Source organism: Etheostoma spectabile, chromosome 19, assembly GCF_008692095.1.
Source record: "Etheostoma spectabile isolate EspeVRDwgs_2016 chromosome 19, UIUC_Espe_1.0, whole genome shotgun sequence".
Classification (NCBI taxonomy): domain Eukaryota; kingdom Metazoa; phylum Chordata; class Actinopteri; order Perciformes; family Percidae; genus Etheostoma; species Etheostoma spectabile.
Genome location: NC_045751.1, coordinates 9,044,293 through 9,070,533, shown reverse-complemented (window position 1 = coordinate 9,070,533; position 26,241 = coordinate 9,044,293). Strand labels below are relative to the sequence as shown.

At 39.4% G+C, this 26,241-nt stretch overlaps 1 protein-coding gene across 1 annotated transcript in view; it reads left to right on the top strand.

The window, feature by feature from the left end:
• Positions 1 to 26,241, top strand: part of htr2cl1 (5-hydroxytryptamine (serotonin) receptor 2C, G protein-coupled-like 1) — a 132,004-nt gene that overhangs the window by 37,633 nt on the left and 68,130 nt on the right. Inside the window, exon 2 of the mRNA XM_032544614.1 lies at positions 20,010 to 20,141. The gene's annotated coding sequence lies outside the window, so the exon portion shown is untranslated. The remainder of the gene's footprint in view (positions 1 to 20,009; positions 20,142 to 26,241) is intronic.

Here is a 26,241-nt window from a genome sequence, read left to right as displayed (position 1 = left end):
CTATTATTTCACTGTATGTGTATAAGGCAAATTGGTGCCCCCTGCGCTGGAAGGGAGTCTAATCCAGGGTGTAGTTTAATGTAGAACCGCCACTGGATGGCGGATGGTAGGAACTAGAGGAGAGTACAAGAGAATACAAACTGGAAGGAATAAGGAGTTTGGAGTAGAAAAAATGTAGTTAGAAAGGATTGCATGGATTTGTAAGTGAGCTAAGACAGGATGCAAAATATATACTGGTCAGTCATACCTAAACAGGCTTGCTTTGATTATGCACACTATAAAGATTAACAAGTTATTTTAGCACAATGGCTAGCTAGCTTATCTCCCCTTTTTCCCATCTAAAAAGACTTTTCCCAAATTTTACCCCTGAAAAATTCCCTTACACCCCACCCCCAAAACCTCTTTGAAACTTTTAAAATAAATCACAACAAAAACATTAAACATTTTTCATAATATAAAATATATATATATACACTTTTTTTTCCCAAGTACTGAGCTAAAAAATCCCCCTATGGATATTTTTAAATTAATTTGAAAATGAAGCTAACCTATCTTTTATTTTTAGCCCTTTTTGAGGGGTTTAGGGACCCCCTAAACTTGAGCAGGATGGTGCCCAAATTTCCCAAACGTTTGGGCCCTTCTTTCCCCCGGGGGGGACAGCCGTGCAATGCATTTTGGTAGTGCGTTTTTCGTTTTTTTTGCCCCCCCGCATTTCCCTAGAGTTAAATTTCCATGAAATTTCTGCATATGAAAGCGCCCGGCCGGCTCAACGCCCCCTCAAAAGCTGCCAAAATCTGACTTTTTTTGGTAACCTATTTTGTAAAATAAGACACATTTCCCCAAACGACTGCCATTTAGTGTCCTTTTTTAAACTGGGAAAACCAGCCCCATGTGACAATTTTTGCCCCAATCTTTGCAGCCTTTGGGCTTTTTAGGAAGGGTTTTGCCTATTTTATTTTTCTTTGGGCATTTAAAAGAAACTGATAACTGCCGGTAGCAAGCCCACTATGTGCCTTTTCTAAAAAAGGGGTGATTTTTTCCTTGAAAACAAAGCCTATATGGACAAAAGTACCATGACTTTGGTAATGTTTTTTATTAAATTTCCTCGGCCCCCCCTTTTAGGGCCCGTTTGGGGGAATCAAATAACAAACCCCCTCTCCAACACTCACTGAAACTGTTTTTTTTCAACCAAAACCCGAAAATGATCGCCTTCTTGTAGGACGATGTTAAATAGGGCTTTTTTTAGACTTTCAACTAAAAATCTATTTTTTTAAATTTTCTATAAAAAGTAGAGCAATTTTTGGGGTTGAAAAGAAAGTAGTATTTTAACTGCAAAAACCCAAAAACTGTCATGCTTCAAATGGGGTGGCCTTTTGAAACAGGGGGACATCCCTAAAAACAAAAACCCGCTGGAAAAGGGCCCGGGTAAAACTCCCCGTCAAAGAGGAGCCCGCCCTCTGGGTGCATTTGGTTTGTTTTATTGAGTTTTGGTGTTAACAAAGGTTTTTGAAAAGGAAAAAAGACGATTTCCGAAAAAGGGAAAAACCCCCAAAAAAGATTGCAAAAGGAATTGGGGGGTAAACCCATAGCTAATAGAAGGACTGTTTTAAGCTTGGAGGACTGTAGTTTGGGCCTTCTGTGGGGGATTGGGAGGTTTGGAAACACTGCTTTAAAAAAGCACTTTGAGAGGGACGGGAATAGCTAACAAGGCCCAGGGTGGTTTTGTAATTTTTATCAAAAACAAACTGGGAAAAATGTATTTTTGCATGGGGACGAAATATTTACGGGTGACAAAAGAGAACGGTGGGCTCTCGGGCCCGTTTTTTTCAGATGGCTTTTTCTCAATTTGTACATTTTCCCCCCCCGTTGAAAACCCCTTTAAAATGTTTTTTCTGTAATGCAAAATATATAAAATTAATTTTTAAAAAATAAATATATATTATGGCTGCCGTTTAGGAAAAAATATTAAAATATGAAGTTTTTTCCTCTGAAAATATGGGAAGAAAGTCTGAATATATTGATGGAAGTCTGAATATATGGAAAGAAATCGAATTATGGAATGGAAGTCTGAAATATGGAAAATTTAAGTCCTGAAAATATTGGGTGAAGTCTGAATATATGGAATGAAAGTAATGAAATATATGGAAAAGAAATCTTAAAATATGGAATTAAAGGGCTGAATATATGGAAAGAAAGTCGATATATTTAATGAAATTTTGAATATAGGAAAGAAAAATCTGAAAATTGGGAAAAAGGGCTGAATATATGGAATGAAAGTCTGAAAATATGGAATGAAAGTCTGAAAATAAGGAATGAAAACTGACCTCATTACGGCGCTGGCGCCATCTTGTGTTGTGGCTGTTAATCAGGATGTAACAAATGTGACGCTATGAGTGAATCGCTAGGAATCTAGTGTCAGCTATTTTGAGCAATGAAGAGATTATTAACACTCTGGCAAATGCATGTACGGGCCAAAATACTGGTAACCGTATCCAGTGCCCACACCATTAGCTTCCTTGAAGTGTTACTTCTGCCGACATCTCCCAAAGAGACTCATAAATTCCTTCAAGAATGATGCATAATGTTCTTTCGGCAACGTTTTGTTGAACAGGATTGCTTATAAGCACTAAGAATGTCGCAATAATGGAAATATGATCCTCAAGGTGACGCTATCTAATTTCCAAACTGTTTGTGTCGTTTGGAGTATGACCAGTTGTTGCAAAAAAAACCTGCAGTTCAACAAAGTATTGGACTATTTCAGCCGATGCCATTTTGTAAATCCAGTGAATTCAGAAAGGTATCCCTTTGGTGACATTTCTGTCAATGTATTCCAACTTTCATTCCATATATTCAGACTCATTCCATATATTCAGACTTCATTCCATATATTCAGACTTCATTCCATATATTCAGACTTCATTCCATATATTCAGACTTTATTCCATATATTCAGACTTTATTCCATATATTCAGACTTTCATTCCATATATTCAGACTTTCATTCCATATTCAGACGTTCATTCCATATATTCAGACTTCATTCCATATATTCAGACTTTCATTCAATATATTCAGACTTTCATTCCATATATTCAGACTTCCATTCCATATATCAGACTTCATTCTATATCAGATGTTCATTCCATATATTCAGACTTTCCATTCCATATATTCAGACGTTCATTCCATATATTCAGACTTTCATTCCATATATTCAGACGTTCATTCCATATATTCAGACTTTCATTCCATATATTCAGATGGATATACTTCATATATATATATATTATTTCCTAAACGGCATGCCATAATATATATATATATATATATATTATATATATATATATACATATACTGAGTTCTCTGGAGTATGAAACCCCAGAGGTGACGTGGAGGGGAAAAGGAAAAAACAGAAACAAAGGGAAAAAATATACAGAGGGAAAAAATACATGTACTGGGGACAAACACTTTTGCAGGATCTTGACTCTCGACTTTCAAACTCAAGATCTCGAGTTTAGTGTTTGTACCCAGTATATGTATTTTTTTTCTGTTTTTTTTCCACCTACATGTCACCTCCAGGGCTCCTTATTGGAGAGACTAAAGGTTGTTTTGTTTTTTTTCCACTGAGTGGCACGTGAGCCTGAAACAAACCTCATTCATTTCCTCTGGTTTTGCCTTGTACTTCTCAAATGCATTTTCATGTTTCTTAGTACAGAGTCAGAGGAAGTGAGGAAGAGATAAGGAGAAGTAGAGAGAAGAGATAAACAGGTTGGGGACTCACTCACTTAGTCACTTTAGCTAAGTCCAAAAGGGGCAAGTCCAAACTTGGCCTTGTGTAAGGAGGGCACACAGACAGATCCCTCACCTACACATTCACATACACACATTAAACAAATAGACACACATGGAAACACATATGCAAATATGCATTTGCACCTAGCAGACACTCACATACACGCACATACAAATTATTCATTTATTCAGAGAAGGCTGACTCAGGTTGCGGAAATACTCCTGCACTGGTCCAGCCCACGCTCCATTTAACACATCTGAGGCAGTTATTGTGTAAATGGACAGCACAGTCACCTTTTAAACAGACTGTGGACAATGTTTCACAGAGGAGGATGCACTACATTACACACCAGTCCAACTGTGATTAAACTTTATTAGAACCACATCCCAAACAAGTCCCACATTATATCAGCTCTCGTTCCCCAAGCTGCATATTTCAAACTATGAGTTTTTTTTAAGGTGCTTTTTCCAACAATTAATTGTAATTTTCCATTTTTTTCCCATTTAGAATTCACACAATTACTTCCGTCATGTTTTGTGTGTCAAATCTGTTCAACAACATGAATGCTTTTGAGGAAGGTCAGTTGGAAAGTGTACACCATTGTCCCTATTTGTATGATTGTCATGTCTTGACATTTGGAACAGATACAAACACATTTGCCTTTCGCAACATGCTCAAGGTCCCACCGACCTGGCGGTTGAAAAATAAGATGTTGGCATTCAAGCCTTGTAGCCGTATGCCCATTCTATCCATCCTCTAAACATGCATCTGTTAAAAACTGAGATTAATTTTGTAATAATAAGTAAAAGTTGAGTGTTTCCCTTTACCTTCTATTCAGTTTTCTTGTTGCCAAAATTTGGGTCAGTAGAGCGGATGAATCAATCAGTTTTTCCTTATCGGTTTTTTATCAGTCATGGATTTCATTTTTCAATTACATCACTGTATATCATCACATTTCAAATTGCATGTTTCAATTTGAAATTTCATCATGCCAGCACAGCTCTCAGTATCTCTGAGAAACAAACAAGCTGTCTGATTTCCATTTTGTTTTCTTCTTATTGTTGTGTCCCTCATTTTTCATTCAGTTGTCAACTCACTTCTACCGAATTAAGAATAGTGGATGTTCTCAAATTAAACTTTTCAGTTTAGAGTGCCACAACTTTATATGCTGATTGATTGTGTTCAACCTTACAATTGCCAGAGTCCGTGAGTGTCCGCTGTGGAAGGCCCGGTGGGAAATTAAGTCCCAACCCAAGCTGTGTTCCTGTTCTGTTCACCCACTGTTCCAGTCTGTAAAGCACCACAAAGACAGAACTAGGCCCTAGATAGGACCAACGCAGTCCTCTCACCCTTGGCTCTGTCTCTTGGCTTCGATCTTTTGTTAGCTGAGGATGTGGAGGGGGAAGGAAAGGAGGAGGGTAGGGCTCTATCGATCTGGCTCTATAGAAACTAGAGGGATGAAAGTCAAGGTAAGAGACAGGAGAGAAGATGCATCTTAAACTGTGTTTATCCTCTACGATTTAATTGGAGGTAGCCCCATTCTATGGATATGAACGTCTTGTTTTGAATTAGGTTGGTTCCTCCTTTCTATCTTCCATCATACAGAATTTCTTCTTATTCATCTGCTATGATTTCCAAGCTAGTATTACCTGGATTTGTTAAGCTCTTAGTGTAACAAGTCCTTCCTCTCATCTTTCACCTCCTCTCTTTTTATTATCAAAAACAATGCATGAATCATTAAAACAGTCAATTTAGTTAACTTGAGAATACGCCATCTATTTGGGAAAACTTGAGGTTCAGTTCTTTGGATGTCTGGGCTCTTATAAAGTAGGGTATTCCAGACTGTAAAAAGGTAAACTTGGATTTATTTAATAAGAGGTTTGAAAGGGTTGAGACAGACTCACTCATAAGGGCATTAAGGTTGTCCCAATGTCGAATTTCAAAGTACGTGAGGGTTTGAGTACATACTTACCAAATCCTTTCCGTGAGTCTGCATTGATGCAGACTTCACCAAAGGGAATTACCCACAGTTCAAAGCGTTGTGATGTTTACCACAGAGACCATAGGGAAATCCGGAAATTACAAAGGTAAACAACAGCACGACATACGAGACATGACCACGGAACGGATCGAACCTGTTGTCCAGCTAGTAAAACAAGAGTTTGAAAAAAATTTGAATGAGCCAGCCGTCTCCTGTGCCTTTGCCGTGTGGAAGGCAATACACTTAAAAGGAAAATTCCCAAACGGCAATTGTCATCAACATCTCTTTTGTTAGACATCACCAAGGTAACATGATTCTGTGAAGTGCTGTCCCAATCCCATTTATACGTGTCTGATCCCTTGTGGCCTCTCTCACTCACTCACTTAGCACCTGAGATCAATTATGTCTGTGAGTCTGTAGTCTTTAGTCCTTAAGGCTCACTTTGGGATTGGGCCAATGAGAGAATAGGAAAGACGAGCTTACCATTATATCCCAAAAGCAATAAACTTCCATGTGCACGGTGCAGTTCAAATGTTCCTGGTTTCACCTAAGCCCTAACCTAATAATCACACTGATTTTCCATTTTGTTTTAATTTTTTTCATTCCTTATTGGAAAGGGGAGTTATACTATTGGTTACCAATTAGTAGTGGGTGATGCATTTTGTTAGATTTTGCTTCAAGACACGCAGCTACCAGCGGTACTTTAAAACATAACACATCATCCTTAATACAACTACCATGAGAGACGTTATTATTACTACGTAACACCAACCGACTGTAGCCTGCATTTTTTTTAATTTATTTTTTTACAAATTCCATAAAAAGACCAAAACATCAATGTGTCAGTCCAGTTCTCAATACTTTCTGACTCTCCTACATTATCTGTCACTCAGCAACAATTCATTTTTATTAAAGGTCTATATCTTTAAAAATGGATCACTAACACAAAAACATAGTTTGATTTTGTACTAACAAGGCTTATAAATGTCCTTACTCAGCTGGTCAGTGTAGACTTTGTCACATCACTCAAACTGTGTTATTGTTATTATTTTTGAGCTGCGGATTAAAACATTTCTATTGAGTGTTTTTGGCAGGAGGATCGTGTAGGTGAGACTGGCTCAAAACTGCAGTACCCATGTTTATGGTAATGATGAAACATGTAGTCTATGATGGTGTGGCTCCCTGATCTGTATTAATGGGGTTTTGGGGCAATATGGGAGCACATTATAGAGGAATAATAACATCTTTGTTTTGAATCTGACCCATGATCTGTGCCATATGGGATCCTCCATTCTCCCTCAGTCTCTCTCATCACTGGTAAAGCATGTTGTGGTCTTACAGTATAATGCATAGACAAAGTGACACATGGGAGGCAACATGTTTCTGTGAGTCATTCACCTCCGTATTCTCTCATGTGCACATGCACGCACACACACACACACACACACACACACACACACACACACACACACTGTGATAGCCCCCGCCGAGCAGATTGATTAAAGATGGAAATGTAGACACAGCTAAAACACTGTGGAAACTCACTCAAGTGCAACACACACACACCTTCCGTCTGTCTCTCTGCCCACAATCACACATACTCCCCCATTGAGTGTTACATTGGTATGCAGTTCCAGTAAGAGTTAGAGATATAACGCCTCAGTCCATTAATGCACTCTTTATCTCTTGTTCTCTTTATTTTTAATGTTTTCAGTTGTTGTTGCAATGGACGTTTTCTGTATTTCCTTTGTCTGGCTTTTGCCTTGGTCCTCCTGTCTCCCTCTTGTCTCCCTTTTGTCTCCCTCCTGTCTCCCTCTTGTCTCCCTCTTAGCTTCCTATTAGATTTAAAAACCCTAATGGAAAAACCAGCAGGATGGAAAACACCTCCTCCTGCCTCCATTTTGTCTGTCTTTCTTCCCTTACCTCAATCTTTTATTTTCCTACCTCTCTTCCTCCGCCTCCTCCCGTCTCCCTGTCTCCCTCCTACGCCCCTCTCACCTCTCAGCTGCTCTGTACATTTTTTTTTTTTCACAGCGAGATCCACCATTTGGGGAAGAGGGAAAAGAGATACAAAACAAAATAGAAAGTCTGCAGCACCTTCTCTTACAAAATGGCTGCAGACATGACGGTAAAAAAAAAAAAAAATCTTTCGAAGCCCGGTGACATGGTGAAATTTTTGCTGCATTTAAAGGGGGCAGTTGTAAGGGAGGGGGGAATCAAAGGGACATTTTTTGACGTTAAAGAAAAATTAAGCTTAGCATTAAAAACCCCTTTTTTTTCTTTTCCCCGGAAAAAAGGTCTCTCCCTTCCCCTTCCTTTCCTTCCTTCCTTTCCCCTTTTTTCCTCCTTTCCCCCTCCAGTCGCTTCCCGTCACTCTGGGGAAATTTAATACTGTCTGGAAAAAGACGTCGGGGTTCCCCCGGGGAGAGATAAAAACATTTGAAAAAAGCGCACACATGCCCTACATATCCCGACCCCAAAAAAAACCCTCTGCTTAAAAATACCAACCACCATGATTTTTGCACAGATACTTACTGTTTTTTCCCTATCATGTGTCAGTCCTGATCTCAAAGCTTCTTTTAAAAAGAGTGAAACCAGGGAACTCAGAGGAGGAGGGGATTATTAATGAAAAAACACACACACACACACACCACACACCACACACACACACACACACAATGGGTGCTGCCACACATGGATACAGCTACACATGGAAAGACACACTTTGCTGGGAGAGTGGTAAAATGCCATGCATCTCAACTGTGTGGCTTCCTTTGATCACATCTTCTTTTGGTTGATCTTTCTGTTATCTACCAAACAGTAATCAGAGTCCTGTACCTCTTTCTACATGTGTCTTTCTCAGTCTTTGTCTCTCGCCGCGTGTCCTTTCATATTCGTCTCTCATTACATGGTAAGCATATTTTCCCCCTCTGTCGCTGCAATTTGATCTGAAACCTTCAGTCACAAGGTCTTGCTTCAAAGGTCGCTCCAAAATCGAGAACTTTATGCCCGATTTGGAGGACACTCAGGCACGGATCACCACGCTTTGTGCTACGCTTTGTTCGCTCTTTGAGGACAAATTCATTGTAATAGTTTTGCAAATGTTTGACTTTACACCTTGATGAGGCGCACCTGAACGCTCCATTAGTTTGGATTTCTGTGCAGCTAAGCAGCTTTATTTGTAGAAGAAACACATGTTCCACCTGACCTTCGAATCATTTCATTTTGTGGCTTAAGTGATTTGTCTTTGCAAACAAGAGGCGTGTTTTATTTGAATATACATGCAACCTTCATTTCATCGGTATTTATTTTGTGATGGTGTTGGGTATACATTCTCCTTTTCCTCAGTGGCGCATATTAATGTCCTTGGGAAGTTAAGGGACATCAAAGGTATTGTACCAACAGATGAATCATAAACAAAAAGGAGACATTTCTCATTTACATCCAGTCATCCTTGTGGAATAAATAAACCAATAGACGCAGTGAGGACAGAGTAGATTGTGTGAAGAGGAAATAATAAAAGTAGACAAGTCTTGCCAAAGCCAAGAGACAAAGAGGTGATGCACGGCAGAGTGCACCTGACTTATTTGACAAAGTCAAATGTGTCAGGGAAGAAATATAGCTGCAGAGAACCCTCTGAAATGAAACTATGTGATATGAGATTATTGCTGAGGCTGTGTATTGGTGATAAAATGAAGCGGGACGAGACAGCACACAAAAAACAAACGTTTTATGCATTCCTTGAAATAAGCACTGTACCTTCATGTGTATTATTTACAGTTATGATTATTAGATTCTGATTCCATTTTACTTGGACACCCAAGATAAACCACAGCTTCAAGTGTTTTGCTCGCTCGGTAGAGGAGTAGAAGGTGACACGGGGAAGATGCAGAGACAAAAAAAAAAAAAACGGAGTAAATTATTGTTATTATTGTAGAAGAAGAGATAGAGAAATAAAAAAAAAAAAAACTCAAAGTGGGGGTTGAACGATCAAGTGGTCTGGACAAATAACTCACTAGACACCAAGTTGCACTCTGTTTCCGAGACTTTCTTTCATGCATGACCTTTAATATCTTTCCCTCTGACCCTGCCTCCCTTTTTCATTTTTCCTTTATTAGATATGGCGCACAAAAAATGGTGATGATATAGAAGTTGGAAAAAGAAGAATGAAGGCTTTTTAATATCCTATTGTACAATGCGTTATCCTCTTACTACTTGTTGCTGCAGTGGTGCAATGTCCCCACAAGTATCATTAAAGTTTAATTTGACCGCAGCTCTGTCAATCCCAATCCCTCTTCTTTTTTATTATTTACTGCAAATATGCAATAATGTTTGGCCTCAAGGAAGATGTGCCCTCTTCCGTGTCCCAACAAGTTCAATCGATGAGGTAGACTAGAGGATCATCAAGCCCTGTGGTTTTCAAATGTTTTCTGTCATGTCGCTCTTTCTTTAATTAATGCTTTATCAACCATTAAACTGCCCGAAACTTTAGACACAAAACACACAGGGCTCTTCTATTTTACATGCTGGTCATCCAACCTGTTCTCATTCCCAACTTATCAAATGCTGATGAGTGCCCTGGAGGTCAGCGTCACATACCAACACAAAAATCCCCCTTTAGCATTCGATGGAACGCTCCGGGCATAACAGCAGCTCAACCGTGGCGCTGTAAGATGTTGAAGTATGAAGGGTGTCAACGTTAGCGAGTAGTATGAAAGAGTGAATATGGGCGTAAGGAGGCAGGTTTGGGGTGGGGGGGGAGGGGTTGGGTCAAACAACCCAGGACTTTCACCCAGGAGACCGGGGTTCATGTTCTATTCTTGTCCCACGTGTCACTCATGACAACCTGGAAATATACCAAATAAAAACTTCTTAAAACGGAGAAAGTCAAACTGTCACACACTGAAATGTACATTTTTGAACCCCACCCACACTCTTTTACCAAACCCAAGTGTCCTGTTCTTGTGCCACATGTCAATTAAACAAACATTTTATAAATGACGCCAAATCCATCCTTACCCAGCGTGTCAAAAAGTGACATTAAGAGCCCCGGCCAAGCTTGTCTGAATATAACGCCAAAGGGCTAGAGGCTAAAGGACAATAACAAACAATAAAAGGCACCTGACCAAGCATTGCTTTTGGACATACTGGGAGGTATCTGTCTGAGTAAATCTCAATAGCCTGGATCTTTACCCCTTTGCTACAGATGAATCAGAATCAGTAGTAAACCAGAAAGTCACAGTATGATTTTATGAACTCATGTTGTTGTCTGTGGAATAGGCAAGATGGTTGTGCCCCCAGAGATGTTGACAAAAAATAGACTAGACAGCGGAGTAAAATGCTACTCTAGTGATATTAAAAAAAAAAAGCTCACTACAGTTTGTAACAAATTCTTTGACAGCAGCCACGTGGGATGTCAAATTGTGGAACTGCTCCAACTGCAAGAATACTGACCAGATTACATGAAATGCCCAGGATCCATGTGATCGTCAGACGGCCAGGCTGTTGATCATAAGAGTAATTAAGCAGGCGTACCCCCCTTAAAGAGACCAAATGTCATGGCAGGAATTAGGCCCATCCCACAGCTTGAGAAGCCCTGATATAGCCAGCCCTTCTTGTCTTCTTGAAAAACCAGCCAAATAACTAGCATTCTAGTAGGATGGCTTCTGGCGAAGACTGTCTGCTTCAAACAAAGGCAGCATACGAAAGCAATGCTGGGCACACCAGGTGTTTGTTTGCTTGCTGCATGTGGAGCTTAGTTGTGGTTGTGTTTCTTCCTGCTTTCATTCTACTGCAATCCTGCCTACCCTGAGACAACCCAGACGCGCGCACACACACACACACACATGCACACACACATGCACACACACACACACACACACACAATTTGATCATAATACATCACTTTTATTTGTCACCTGCACATAGATTTCCTTCTTGTAGAGATCACTTGATGCAATAATGAAACATTCATGAATGTGGATATTGAACTCTGTGTTTTACAGCAGCATTAATGCAAGCCTAACTTTTTTTTTATTATTGGGACATTTCTGCAGTGGATGAATCCAGTCTGTCCCCATCTCATATAACTTCTTACTGTGTTTTTCTTTGCTCAGGGTTTACAGGATGTGTAGCTAGTGTATGTGTTCTGGCTTTTTACATCATCCCTTGATGCTTTTCCTCACTTCTCTTTCATTCTTTGACACACTGGCTTTTTGGAAATCAAAGAAAGCTTTTTTGCTGTTGTATATTATTGTTTGTGTTTGAGCCACTAAATCAATATAAAAAAAAAAAAATCTAGACAGTGTTGGACCTGCATGTTTTACAAATTGCACATCTACCCTACCTTTTCCTCTCTCTTGCATTTCCAATCATCCTCTCTGGCCACTGCTCTCTTTTTAATTTAATTTTCTCTCTCACACGCATGCACGCACACTCCCACATGTAGTATGCTTGACTGCCCCTACTCTGTCATCAACTGATTCACGCAGCTTCACAACGCTTCATATTTATGTATCTCTGTGAATGTAGTTTGAGTCACACAAACACAATCGCACACACAGCCGGGTTAAAAGGGTAGAACGAGGGTCTGAGAGAATATTATCTTCATTGGTCTAGGCTCTAGCAGATTGGCGCACGCACGCACTCTCATGCACACACACACAATTGTAGATGTTGGTTAAAAGAGTTTAACAGGCATATGACAGAGACTATTATATGCTTTGGTCAAGGCTCTAGCAGATTGGCAATAGCTACTCACACACACACACACACACACACACACACACACATGCTGGTTAAAAGAGTGTAACAGGCAGGTCTGACAGAGAATATTATCTGCTTTGGTCAATGCCCCGGCAGCTTGACATGCAGAGACGGCGCCCCTCTACTAATGCAATGTGTTTTTTCATTAGGGCTCAGTAATTGGAGGCAATTACTAGGGTCATCCTGCATTTTAATGGAGAAATAATGGACTTGGAGTAACGCAGAGATAGATGGTGACAGTAAGAGAGAGAGAAATGATAAAGATAGGAGAAAAAAGAGATTATGATGAAGATGGTGGGGAAGGCAGCGAGCGAGAGGAATAATGTACTGACATTAACTGCCAGTCTGAGTGCCAATCTAAAATTAAAATAAAGTCTGAGTTTAAATAGAAGCCAACTGGTTCTCACTCAAAACAAACAATTTGCATATTTTTGAGGTATGTAGTAGCACTGTAGCTGTATTTAATGTGCTGGAAGGCTTTAGCTGGTACATTTTTGCTTGTTACTCTCCTGCATTGTAAATTAAAAAGATAAACAAATGACTGCTCAAAGATTTGAAAATACTTGCAATACTTTAGTAATAAACAACATCTTTACTGATCTTTTTGAGCTAACCACAATACTTCCAGTGGAGCTTAAGAGGCATAACATGCATAACTTTTTGGGAAACTAGTTAGGTCACCAATTAACACAAGGAAAGACTCGGGAATAGTTAAAGAAACAAATTTGACAGGTCACAAGGAATAAAGCTATGATCTAGCTCAAATAATCCTGATCCTCCACAAATCTGTATAGTTTCTGTCCAAGCCTGACCCAATCCCTGGGCCCGAGGTAGAGTAAAAACTCAAATTTCCACTGTAATAGAAAAAAGTTACACACAGCAGTATGCAAGCCATACATTATTCATGACATTACACAGACTGTAGGTCTGCCACATTGTGAACCCGACCAGATTCACGCGATTTTGTGTGATCATGGAAGGCTTGTATCATGTGGACAACAGTTTAAACTCAGATAGCTCAATGGCGGGTAACTGAATTACCGAATTTTCCAAACTATAACTCACACTTTTTTTCATAGTTTGGCTGCTCCTGCAATAGTCCGGTGCAACTTATATATCAAATTGTATATAATTTAACATGTTTTCAAATGTAAAGTCATACTTAAAACATTATCGCCTACAGCAGCGAGAGGGCGCTCTAGGCTTGTGACAACTATATGCTGCTCCTAAAGGCAGCTGAGAAAGACAAAAAAGAACATCCTATTCTGCAGATCACAAAGCATTTTGCAGATAGTAAAATATACGGCCAAAAATGCTATTCGAGCTGCAGAAAGACAGTTTGGAGTGAGTGAGAAACTAGTGAGGGACTGGCGACAAGGTTACTCTTACTGCAATGAAGAAAACAAAGAAAGCTAATCACAGGCTGAAAGCAAGGTGGCCAGAGCTGGAGGAACGGGTCCACAGATGTGTGCTTGAACGACGTGCTGCCAGGAGAGGTTTGTCAACGGTGCAGTGACGTCTCCACGCCCTGGTAGTTGAATAACTGTTAATGTGTTACGTTAACATACCGGACACCTCCCGTATTTAGCCTGTTGTTCTGTGTGCTAAATGTCTGTTCTTCGTCTTGGATTTTGTGATATAAATTTCTAATTAAATGTGACTTATAGTCCAATGCGACTTATATATGTTTTTTTCCTCTTCATGATGCATTTTTTTGACTGATGCAACTTATACTTTGGAGCAACATATAGTTCGGAAAATACGGTATGCGGTGTGTTTGGGGAAGTTTCTATGGATGTTTTGTTAGGTTTGTTGCTGTGATTCTCTGTCTCCACTAAACCTCATTGTAACTGTCCTGCACAAAGTAGCAAGCTACAAAACTTTCAGATCCTACATGTATTTAAGGAGGTATATTTATGAACGAATATTCCTTTAATATTACTATTCAGTGCTTGTGTAGGGTGTAACCTTTATAAAATTCTTTGAAGCCAAGCCTGGCTCATTATGTATTATCAAAGATGAATAGGTTGTCTTTATTGACCCTGGATGCACAGCAAAATCATTGATCTTGTTATTTTCCGGAAGCCAAACTGATACACAGAATTCCGAGTCCCGAGATAATCGTAACAGTCGTTTGTTTTCATATAAAAATGATAATCTGGACCTGAGCTAGTTTATTCTCTTTATCTCCCGTATACTGTGCAGTTGTCACACACAGAACCTTATTCAGACTGGGCTGGATAAGATATATGATCAGTGATGGACTGTTTTCAGAACAGCTCAGACATGAGCAGGTCGCCAAGAGTTTTAAACCCTGTGAATGAAATTACTCTTATTGGCACAAGAAGTGGCAGGTCGTTAGCCGAGAGGCCGTGCTGATGCTCCTTCTATAGATTACCTTAAGTGCTTCATATTTATGTGGCTGTAAAACTAGAGTGGTTTTGCTTAAGTCACCCTTTTCCTTAAAGCTTTTTAAAGTTTAAATCATGACTTAGCATTTTAGCAATTGCTGAATTGGATTTTGGCACTCAGTGGAATTGATTTGTTAAGGTGATTTCAATGGAATGACTTCACTACACCATCTGATCTTGTCTAAGTTTAAATCGTGACTAAGCATTTTAATGAAAAAAAAATTAAAGCATATGAAGGGGATGTCCGGAAATTATTTGTTGTATTAAGCGTGATTTAATTTAGCTTCTACTGCCCTGATGTAATCATTAATGTTTTATATGCAGAATTTCAGCCCCTCATCAGGGAATGCAGATCGTCTAGGTTAACATGGATGTCAGTATGGATCAGATCGGATTGACACTGAGAAACAGGACCATGGGATTTAACTGGGGTGTGCGTGTGTGCGTGCGTGCCTGCACGCCTTCGTGTTTTGTAAAGTATCCATTTGGTTTGATTAGCAAACACCTATTGCTGTTTCATATACATGTATGTGTTTAGTAAGGCGTGTGTGTGTGTGTGTGTGGGTGTGGGTCCCATCTGTTTTTCAGCCTCTCCATCTCCTGTAGGCTGTTTGGTCTTGGCTACAATCACACTTCCTTCCCATCTGATGCTGCAGCATATCATTACAAAATTCACCAAACTGCATCTCTTTTCTCTCCTTTGCTCTATCTCACTCTTTTGTTTCAGTCTTTGCTTAGGTCTCGTGTATTCCTCTTCCACTGTGTCGGTATAGTGTTGCAGTCTGTGTCTTATTTTGTTCTTTCTTCCTCTTTCCCTCTTAAATACCTGTAAAACAGAAAGATACCACCACAATATCCAACATTTTTAATATGATGCTTTGTCAGATGCACTCTAACTCAAATTGTCACTTCTGTTGCACATATTGTGAATGGCTGTAACACTTGCAAGTCGCTTTTTACTGCCTGACTGTTTATTTAATTGCCACTGCTGTCAGAGAGGTGTTCCCCAGAGATGTAATAGTGCACAAACATTCCCCTGTGATGCCTGCATGGTGTATTATCTCTCATCTGTTCTGTAACAAAGCTCTGTAACTTTTACATGACTGTTATTTTTGCGGATATTAGAAAAAGTGAAGTTTTAGACTTTTAGCCACGCTAGCAGCATGGTTCGATGGATGGTAATGTCAGTCTGTTGTTGTCCGCAACTTTGGTCCAAAGTGAAATATCTCAACAACTATTGGATGGATCGTCATGGATTTTGTTCACATAGTTCACATAGGATGAATCCTACTGACTCTGTTGATCCCCTGAATTTGCCTCTAGCGCCGCGGAAAAAAATGTGTGATTTTGAGTGAAATTACTCAATGATTGGATAGATTGGAGTCACGTGATCGGCTCGACAGAGATGAGGGCTCAAGGCATAGCTCCTGACCTATCCTTGCCAAATTGTTGGGTTTTATGGTTCCAACTCCGATATTCTATCAATTTGTGCTCTATAGAGCCATTTAAAGCAGAATGGCAAACAAGAACAAAACCAGACCCAGCGATACAGATGCCATTGCAGAGGCATTACTGGAGTAACAGAAAAGCTACCTCAAACCATGTTTTTCTCAGATTCAACAAGTGGGGCTTGACAATGACGAGAAGCTAACTGCTATCCATGTCCAGCCCACATTGTTATTGTAGCAGAAGACAGTAAGACCCCATTGTCCCTTCTTTCTCTTGACGCAACGAAAGCCTTTGACAGCGTTGAGTGGTCATTTCTATGGTCAGTCTTTCATTGGTATGATTAAAGTTATATATTATAACCATTTAACCATTTAAATTATCCTTTTTGCAATTTAATCAACCCTGCTAACATCCCCATTGTTAAGCAGTATAAATATGTAGTCATTTGCACAGGAACAAGCACAGATGCACGTCAGTCAGTCTTCCCTCATGGCAATGTAAAGACACTGCTTTACAAGGACTACACCCATCACCACATGAATGCAACACACTGCTAGAATTGTAATGCAGTATCTGCTTCCATCTGCATTAACACACTGTAATAAGATAACCTTGAGGGGAAAGCAATAATTTAAATGATTATCATTATGGATTAGCTTTGCACAAGATGTATGTATTGTCAAGTTGATGTCATATTAAAATAAAAGGAAAACAACAGCAGCTGTGCAAAAGTATACAAAACTGTAATACTTAAAAATAATTTTAAAACAAATACAAAAACACCAGCATACTCCTTTTAATTTGCTGTAATCCATGTGCAGCTCTAACATCTTTATCTATTGAGTTATCGGTTATGTATCTAATACAACCTCAACCTGAATTCAGTTACCTATAATTGAATAATGTGATGGATTCGATACATGTTAGAATTTTCAGGGCACTGAGGCTACAGGCCAAAGGTTTACTCCACCTCAGCAAGCATTTCATTTTGACTTCAGACAGATGGATCTTAATCATTTTCGAAAAACAAAATTAGATCAAGTTAGATAATTTGCAGATTGAAGTTTTTCTACCCTTAGAGCTGTTACATCAAGGCTGAGTGTTGCTTTTTGAGATCTTATGTAACAACTCTGAAGGCGTTGAAGCTGTTTAAAGATGGAGGGAAAGTCAGTGCACAGCACACAGTGTTTATTGTTTATCTTTGTTTCAACTGAGCTTTTGGATTGGTCTGAGGCACGCTGCATTCCCAAAAAGCACAGCCTTGCCAGTTCTGTCTGTGACAGGGGATCTAATTAGCAAATTAGCAAACTTTATTGTTCTTTTATCCAGATGCATTTGGAGTCAACTTTTCCAGGGAGTGTTGCTGTGTGAATGTTAAGCAGGGTGAATATTTCCACAGGCACACAAAGGTTGAAAAGTTTATCTGGAAATTTATACTGAGAACTTCTCTGTTGCACATTATTTGAGAGTGGCACAGCAAATGTATTTGATGCCTGCTCTCCGCTGCTGTGGCTTTGTACTCCTTGCTGTGGCTGCTTGTGATGGTGGCGTCTTGTGGTAATAGTGCGGGTTCAAGGAGGCCGCCCTGGGGGATTTCAGCTGGACTTAGTTTCAGTTGCCTTCAACAATTAAACTGAAAAAAAGAGAAAACGAGGGGGGACGGTGAGGGAATCAGTAGTTGTTTTTCTCAATAGGGTATGGACCTTTCCAGCTGGAGGGGACACACATAAATGCACAAACTCCCAAAAAGGCCAAATTCAGTGTTGAGAAGGATGTTTTTTCTCTGGTAATAAATATGTTGTTAAGATAGGCATGCACACAGTGACGTGAGTGTGTTGTGTGCGTGAGAAAGATTTATGAGGGTATTTTAGTATATCATTTTAAGGTTCAAGCCAAAGGTCACTCTCTAGCCTCCAACTGGTTCCGAAGGCAGCAGCCAGGCTTCTCACTGGTTTTAACAAACAATATCACATCACCCCAATCCTGGCTTCTCTCTATTGGCTCCTTGTTTGTTTTAGAATTGATTTGAAGATTTTACTGATCACTTTTAAAGCTCCTAGCTACATAGCAGAGATGTTGTCCCCACATGAGCCAGTTTGCAGTCTTCGCTCCTCGGGCGGGGCCCTTTTAGCCCTTCCAAAGAGATAAGGCTCGCAGGATTGGTGGACCCTTTTTAAATCACTTCTCCAAACTCATTTTTATAGACTTTTTTTCATGTGATGTCTCTTTTAACTCTCTTTTTATTCCCTTGTATTGTCTCATTTTATTGTTGTCAACTGTTAACTGACCGACAGTGCATCCATTTCTCCTCGTTGTATCTGAGTAAGGGGCTGGTAAAATAAGATTTTGCCTTCATCCAGCTCCTTTCCGATCATAAATAATGTTATTTGTGGTTCAATTAGAACAATTTTCTGTGTCCATGAGCTGAATAAAAACATTGTGAAAGTGAAATTGTTCCTTTTGATGTGTATTTCTATCTCTCTCTCTCTCTCTCTCTCTCTCTCTCTCTCTCTCTCTCCTTCTTCTCTCGTCTCTCTCTTTCTCTCTCTCGCTATATATAATATATATATATATATATATATATATATATATATATATATTATCTGTGTGTATATATACTATGTGTATGTATACAGTATAATATATATACGTGTATATGCTTATTTTGTCTTCTCATTTTATATATATATATATGTACTGGCTGGTGACTCTTCTTTCCCTTTTAGATTGCTAACGTTCCGTTAGCATACCGCTCGTTCAACTACAGCGGTCACGCGACACTGAGGCGACTGACTATACCGATTCTGTCTGGTGTGTAGTGTTTTATGAGGCATCAACCTTGCGTTTACACGTGTATTGACAAAAACATAGACTAAAGCATTAATAAAAGTTTTAGGTCTCAATTAAATTTATTTCACAAACTTATAGAAATTGAGCCTTTAAGGCTAGAAAAAGCCTTGTGCGCACCACGGAACCGTCAACATTTGCTGCAAAGTCTTTTAACAGATGTGATGAGTAAATGTATCCTTAATATTTAGATCTGTGTTCTTGAACATTACAGTGCCAAACCTTGCTTGAAATGAACTGCAGACCAGACTAACAAAGACGGTGTATAAAGAGACGCTTGTGAGGCGACATGTTTTTAATGGAGTGTTTCATCTCAGACTTTTCCATTTCTTACTTTGAGTGTCAGGTGATTGGCCGTAAGTGGAGTGTAAAATAACACGCACAATCAAAAAAACAAAAAAAAAACACTTAAGTCAGGGATAATGAAGTAACAATAAAACCAGCACTTTGACAAAACCTAATGAAGTGAGGTGGTGGATTAGCTCGGTGTTTGTGTTTGGATGGCTGCAAATGGATTATTCTGAATAGAAGGAAAATGAGGTGTAAATGCAGGGGGTGGGGGGGTTGGCAGTGTATACTAATGAAAAAAGTACAACATCAAGCCTGATTCATGTAAACCCAACAGCCTGTAACATTTTCCATCTTTCTAGGATTAAGCGTGGAGATTTGTGATCACAATACTGGACAGTAAATATTCGCTCATGCCACGACACCTCTGGAAACCTATTCTGTCAAACTCAGGAGCTTTTTCTTTCTGTTTCAGACAAGAAGCACACATCAGAAGTTGAGCGCCTCAAGTCTTAAGAAGATCCAAACAACACTTATGTGAATGTAACAAAGCACTGAGGCAGCTCAACAAAGCGGTCTTACTCTACACTCTACGCCGTCGGCAATGGTGAGTACACACAGCTTCCCCCATTTGAGATAAAATTATGTTCAGTTGTTTTGTCAGTATGTACAGTAGTGTAACATAGACACACACTCCTACTCTCAGACGAGTACACACAGTCCAGTGTCATACAGTAACCCTGCTCCTGAGAGCTCAGAGATGCTGGGGCCATGTTTAGTGCTCTAATCAGAAATTGACCATGAGCATTGAGGGTTGTGGCAGCAACTGTCCCCGAGCACCAAATGCTCTCCTTCTCCTACACACACACTCAGATGGTGTACATACATAGTTACGCTCCTCCAGTGGATGCTTGATTCCGTCTACTTCACCTCTGTCTCTTCTTAATTTAAGGGGATTGCCCTTCCGTATTCTGTCGTCTAATTTGGAAGACTTGTTTGCTTCGCCTTCTTCAAGTAAATACCTTCTCAGATAGTGCTGCAGTGTTCCACGGACTCATCAGACTGAGGAGGGTTTTAAACTCTTGGTAAATGAATTATTATTATTTCATGACGTTCGTATGTTTGTAAAATATGTTGCTGGACTTGTTATCTTGCACTTTAATAGAAGCTTTTACCTTTATTGTATATTTTATCCTATACAGTTGTTGGTTCGATAGATAGATAGATAGATAGATAGATAGATAGATAGATAGATAGATAGATAGATAGATAGATAGATAGATAGATAGATAAAACCTACTTTTAATCATGTTCTCAAACAGCCCTCTGAAACAATAAGTCAGTTCAGAAGTTCCAATGTCTTAAAGAAATACGCCACTGTTTGTTGAAATAGGGCTTACTACTGTCTCCCCTAGCTGTAGATAGGTGGGGCAACGCATTTTTGGTCTCAGTGCATACATTGTTTTAATCTGGTGCAACACCAGCACCGCCAGTTAGCGTAGTAAATGGAATCCTATGTTGCCTGTTAGCATGTTGCTAGTAAAAGTGAACCAACAAAAAAAAACAACAACAACCTAATTACTTCTTGTGGCCTGCATAGTCATACAATTCGTACGATTTCCTAGGCACATATTGATTTGGGACTATATTGGGTGGAAGCACAGCCAAAGCACTGCTAGATGGACGCAGAGATCACCAATATCTTCCTAGGAAATCATCTCGTCTTAATCTGCATAGCTATTTGTACTTGTTGTGAATACGCAGGCCACAATAAGTAATTAGGTTGTTGTTGTTGTTTTTGTTGGCTCACTTTTACTCACAACATGCTAACTGGCAACATAGGATTCCATTCACTACGCTAAGCTAACTAGCGGCGGAGGTGCCGGTTTTGCACCGGACTAAAACCATGCATGCACTGAGACAAAAACTGCGTTGTCCCACCTATCTACAGGAAGGGGAGACCATCATAAGCCTTATTTCAACGGCAACAAACGGTGGCGTGTTCCTTTTAAGTTGGTCCTCAATCCTCGATAAAGGATTTTCTTGAGGTGGCGTGTAAGTGTTCAGGGTTTCAAATGGTATTCTGGGAATTATCTCTTTCCAGTCCTCTCCACCGCTTTCTACCTCTTGCTCTCTAGCTCTCACGTGAGGATGTGACATGATGTACTGGGTCCATCTGGCTGTTATGACTATGATTCAAAATACACACACACACATACTGTACACACACACACTCTGTCTCAGGGAGGAGGAGAGAAAGGTCATGTCTCTCATGTTAATTAGTCTCTGTAGCCCTCCGGTCTGGAGGAGCATGCCGTTCCTTGCTTCATGTCTTCTTCTATCGCTCTCTCCCTGCATCGCTCCTTCCCTCTACAGTCAGCCACCAGAGCATGAAGGTCAGATAACCTCTCTCAACATTTCGTTGTGTTTATGTCCTGCTTTCTCAGCTTCCTACCCGTGCATACACACAGACACACACACCTAGGGTAAATTCACCATACCTTCAATCCTAAAGCCAGAATCAATTTGTTGTGTCGGTGCAGTGGAACTAGTGAGTTTAATTACTTTTTTACTGTAGCTGACGTGGCAAAATGTGTGTGTTTAGGTGTGTTTGGCTCAAGGGATCAGCCATAATGAAGTGTGAATCTATCTGATTAAAAAAAAAACTGTGAGTCAGTGATCTACCCCAAAGGACAGACACACTACTTTACACAGATTTCCCTCTTTATGGGTTTGCTTTTTGAATCTTCTCTCTTCTCTTTGAGCTACTTATTTCCTTTTAGATCGTTTTGATATCTTCTCACACGTGTGGATTTCAGAGGGAAGCGGAACTTGAAAAAAATAAAAAAAAAGCTTTTGTGTCCCCCAAAGTGAAGGTCTGAATGCCTTTTCAAAGCTTTCCCCATGCTGCTAGGAATACCATTTTAATGGAGTAATACTGAATCCTTTATCTTTATTGATCCTATAATTAATAACAATCTTACATTAAAAATAATGCCAGCTGAACAAAATTGAAATGTTTTTTATTGTACAACTAAAAAAGAAATCACCCAAGGGTTTTCAGAGGAAAATACCAACGAGTGTCATCAATGGTCACATGATGAACAATCTCCCCTCAAGTTCCATTCAAGGACGTACTATATTAATGTAATAAATTCCTGTGCTGCTCAGAGAGATTACAATGTAGGACAATATGGACTCCCTAGGGACCACAATCGACGTAAATGACAATTACCATACACTATTGAAAAATAGGTTTATGGAAATTCCGATGCCTCTTTGTGAGCACATGTGTATAGTACAGTGTCTAAATCATAGTTAAGTATAGAAGATGTGAAGTATAAAATCATACGTTAAGTAAAAAAGATATGTTTCTGTTCTGCTGTCAGGGTTATTGTTCCCCAATCATTCCACAGAGAACAAATGGTCCCATCCCATCAAGGGACTATTTTACCTCTAACCCCCAGAGGTCTCTTTTAGGAGGGCCGCTTCAGACCTAAAGCAGCTGCAAAATGAGGGGAAAGGTTAAGAAGGAGACTTGGGACAGATTACTTTTTTCTCTCATATCGTCCTCCTTTCCCCTCTTGTCTCAGTGCGTTGACATAAACACTGTTCCTTTTCTTTTCCTCAATACATCTTTGAAGTGGATAGTGGAAATCTCCAGGGCTTCAGCAGGGTGCTTGTGACATCTGAAGATGCAGGGAGTGCAGGACTTACTTCACAGCAGCCGTCTTTATGTTTAGAGTATGTTAGGTTGATCCAATTTAAACTGACTTCATGGGGGTGTATTTTTACTCGGCGGTAAACGTGTGGTATTATCTCAGACTATCAAAGCATCAGTCCACACTGTATGTTACCTTACTGTTGCCAGGTAATGGAGACCTTTTTTCTGTGAGCAAAGGCTTGAATTATGATTCAAATATGAATGACATTATATGTATCCTCTCTGTACAGTACTTGTATTTGTACTATTTCTCTATATATTAGCCTGTTTTACCTATACAGTGCCAAAGCTTCACAGTCATCAAGAAGCCAATTTTAATCAGTTAACACATTACTCCTCTTCACTCACTCAGCTTAATTATGGTTTACGGCACTTGAAATAGTTATTTTTTTTAATAATTTGCCTACTCCTACTTACTGCATGTTATGCAGAGGTTCTCAATGAGTGGGCCATGACTTGGCCAATGAATGCTAGCTCCTTAAGATCGCAAATATCTTTTTAATGTGTATATGGAGCCAGATAGCAGACTTTGCTTTATTATCTGTAAAGGTGTAATTTCTCCAGCATTAGGCATACATCTATCATCTATCTATCATCCGCCCGTCTCACCACCATGGGGGGCAGAGCATTCAGCCGCTCTGCTCCCCGTCTCTGGAACTCACTACCCCCCCAACTCAGAAACATTGATTCATTCCCCCATTTCAAATCACAACTAAAAACACATCTGTTTAAAACTGCCTATTCCACCTAAATGTCTATTGCTCTGCCTTTTCTGTTGCTTTGCTGTATAGTATTTGTTTTGCTGTTGTATAGTCTTTGTTTTGCCATTGTATAGTATTGGTTTTGTTTTGCTGTATAGTATTTGTTTTGCTGTTGTATAGTATTTGTTTTGCCATTGTATAGTATTGGTTTTGTTTTGCTGTATAGTATTTGTTTTGCTGTTGTATAGTATTTGTTTTGCTGTTGTATAGTATTTGTTTAGCTGTATAGTATTTGTTTTGCTGTTGTATAGTATTTGTTTTGCTGTATAGTATTTGTTTTGCTGTTGTATAGTATTTGTTTTGCTGTTGTATAGTATTTGTTTTGCTGTATAGTATTTGTTTTGCTGTTGTATAGTATCGTTTTTTCTGTTGTATAGTATTTGTTTTGCTGTTGTATAGTATTTGTTTAGCTGTATAGTATTTGTTTTGCTGTTGTATAGTATTTGTTTTGCTGTATAGTATTTGTTTTGCTGTTGTATAGTATTTGTTTTGCTGTTGTATAGTATTTGTTTTGCTGTATAGTATTTGTTTTGCTGTTGTATAGTATTTGTTTTGCTGTTGTATAGTATTTGTTTTGCTGTTCTTAATTTATGAATTCCCTGTGCGGCGTCCTTGAGTGCCAAGAAAGGCGTCTTTAAATAAAATTTATTATTATCATTATTATTACATTATCTGAGTACCAAGGCCTGTGACATAACTGCATTTCAATGCATTTTAATGTTATGCAATAGCCTTTTTCCATAAATAGCTCTCTTTTTAGACAATGTGACACAATGAAATAGTCTATTTAGGTGTCTCCTTTGTCTCTCACTCAATTCGTTCACACTGCTGTTATGTCATTTATAATGTTGCTGTATTTGTCAGGATCCTGCTGTGTCTGACTGCCTTTGTGTCACACTGGTAGCCATTTTGTACATTGTGTTGCTGTTCGCCATGTGCTCTGTGGTTACCTGTCTGTCATTTGTCTTTGTCTCCGCCCATCCCCTTATATGTTCTGCACTTCCTGTCTTGTTAGTTTCCCTCTGTTTCTGCTCTCGCTTGTTCCCAATTATTGTCTTGTTAGTTTTCCTCCGTTTCTGCTCTTACCTGTTCCCAATTATGATCTTGTCCAATCCCCTGTCTTCCTGTTAATTGGTCTGCGTATTTCTACACCTGCTGTTCCTCTGTCCTTTCTTGATTTGTCTCTCTATTTGTCCTGGGATAGTCCTTTTTGTTAGTAGGTGTACGTTTGTAAGTTGTAGAGTCAGAAAAAAAGTATGTTTGTCTGAACTTGAGTGAGTCTTGAATTTGGGTCCTCCTGCTGAATCGTGACAGTTTTCATTCTAACAGGTGTAGTTTTTTGCAGAAATGGGTCCCACCTAATACCAAACATAGTCAAGCGCACTCTTGTGTGATGAATTTCCAATTAAAATCGAAAGCATGTGAAGGTTGATTAGAGGCCACTGTAACATGCTTGATTAAAGAGGACAATGCACATATGGCTCAGTCAAGCTCAAGTGATTTGTTAGTTTTATATTTGAATTTTTGCACAATGAACAACTAGGTAGGATCCAGCTATACAGCCATAGAGCTTTATGGTTACAAACGACAATAAAAAATGTGGTTGATTCAAGAGCTCTATTGAAGCTGTACATGGTTCTGAAGCACTCATTTCAGCTGTATCTCTGTGCTGATGTACTTAGCACGACAGGTCTTTAACCTCATCTGATTTGACTGAGAAGAAACCTTTTATTTATTTTTTATTTTTTTTAAAGACAAAGTGTGACAGGTGTTTTTCTCTGAAGCAGTATACAGGGCCTGGACAGTTTTCTCTTTATCTTTGCCAATGCAATGTGCCCAGTGGAAAGAAGAGTAAGTGGTGTACTATGGATAAAATAAATAAGCTTTGGATCTCATGTCACACCAGGTCTCAAACTTGGCAGTAAAGGTATTTCCGCTCATTTTGAATGGGGTATGTGGGTTTAGGCTGCAGCGGGGGCTGTCAAAGAACCGCAGCGGGCCTGCGGCGAAAAGTTGTGACCAAATCAACTTTTGGAGAAACGCAACCCGACGTTATGCTGCGGTGGCCAATCATGTAACCAGCAATCAGTCTTGTCAGTGTCGATTGAAGAGCTGTGAGAATACAGTAAACAGGAAACATCACTGCCTCTATTGCTGCCACAAAAAAGGGTTAAAACACTATGAGGATACAAAACGAAACACGTGCACTGAACTGCCTGGGA